Source organism: Camelina sativa, chromosome 8 (genome assembly GCF_000633955.1).
Source record: "Camelina sativa cultivar DH55 chromosome 8, Cs, whole genome shotgun sequence".
Lineage (NCBI taxonomy): Eukaryota > Viridiplantae > Streptophyta > Magnoliopsida > Brassicales > Brassicaceae > Camelina > Camelina sativa.
Genome location: NC_025692.1, coordinates 12,911,972 through 12,913,556, shown reverse-complemented (window position 1 = coordinate 12,913,556; position 1,585 = coordinate 12,911,972).

Sequence of the window (1,585 nt, the reverse complement as noted above, 5' to 3'; positions counted from 1 at the left end):
GAGAAACTCCGAATGAGAGGTGGCGCAAGATGTCTTTGCTATTTCTTCTTTTATGGGATTAAGCATCTCCATAGGGTATAGATGAGACACCGTTGTCCAAGGTAGCAGCTGATTTTTGTGCTTGAGACCTTTTGGGTGCCACGAAACTCTCCGAAGACTATGGAGGATATCAAATCCAAGTATAAAGTCCTTTCCAGGGAGTTCGGAACCAAATACTTTGGATTTAATCATGTATCCGGGGAAAAGGTGGATGTATATTGGCTTGCTGATAAGAGAGATATGGAATATCTGGCCGTTGGCTGCTTTGAAAGCGACTGAACATGGATTCCAATGTGAGGCTGGGAGGAGATCTGGTTTGATGATGGATGAGGCAGCTCCGGTGTCAAAATAGGCAATAACCGGTATTGGTTTATCATACTTGTTTGGGAAGATGTAGATCTTGGCATTTGGAGATGGTTGGGTTAGATACAACAATTCTTCTTGATGTGATTGTTCTATATTGCAGAAATCGAATGTGTAGAGGTCAAACAACATGAATTGGTCGTCTTTATCGCTTTCATCTCCAGTATCCTCTTCTGAAGATTCATCTTCAAACTCCATACCCATTGCAAGAATATCATCAGTTGGTTCATCATCAAGGGAAAAGATGGATTCAATATCTGAGTCGTCAATATCTTCAACTTGTGCCAAGTAGCCAAGGAGGTTGTCTCTCTTCTTCTTGTTAGGACACTGTTTCGCATAATGTCCCTTCTTCTTGCAGATGTAACATCTGTCTGATTTTTTGAAACCTCTTTGAGTTTTCTTCCTAAAGAATTTCCATTTCTTTCTAGAAGATAACTTTGGATATTTCTTCTGCCACTTGCTTCTATAGCTTTTTTCTTTTCCATGACTTGTAGAACAATGGCATTTCTTTTCTCTGCATTTGATACTGAGTTCCGGCCGATCACATGCTTTTCCTAGAAGTTTTCCTTGTTCCTGAAGCTGTTTGAAAAACTTCTGGTGGTTGCATAGCTTTTCAAGGGCTGCCAGAGAAATTTGATATATTTCTCCGAGTGAAGCTTGATTGAGAGGCATATTCTTGAGAGACAATACCCTTGACGTTTCATTTCCAAGTGGTTCTGGAAGTGAATTCAGGTACGCCTGTTTGAGGTTGACATCATCTATTCCATTTAGGGCATATAATCTCTTTGACATCCGCTCATAATGTCTTTCAAGATACTTCCTCTTGAAGGAACAGCATTTCATGCTAAGATATTCTTCTCTTGCTTGGATAGTATAGTGATCCCATGTGCCGAGAAATTCATTATGAATGTGTCCCACCAAAGCATCGATTGTTGGAGATTGTCGGATTTGTAATTGTCGATATTGACCTAGGCTTATCCACCATTGCCTGAGACGTCCTTGGAATTTAGCCACCAGTTTATCAATCAATGTAGGTAAAGTGGCTCCTGGGTTAAGTTGTTGTTCTGTTAGCCATGCATGCATCTCATATACTTTGTCACGCCATTTTGAAGGGGGAACATCATCAAAAGAGAAACCCTTATGTGGTTCTGTACTAAACCGCGGGTTTCCTTCTGTCTGATCT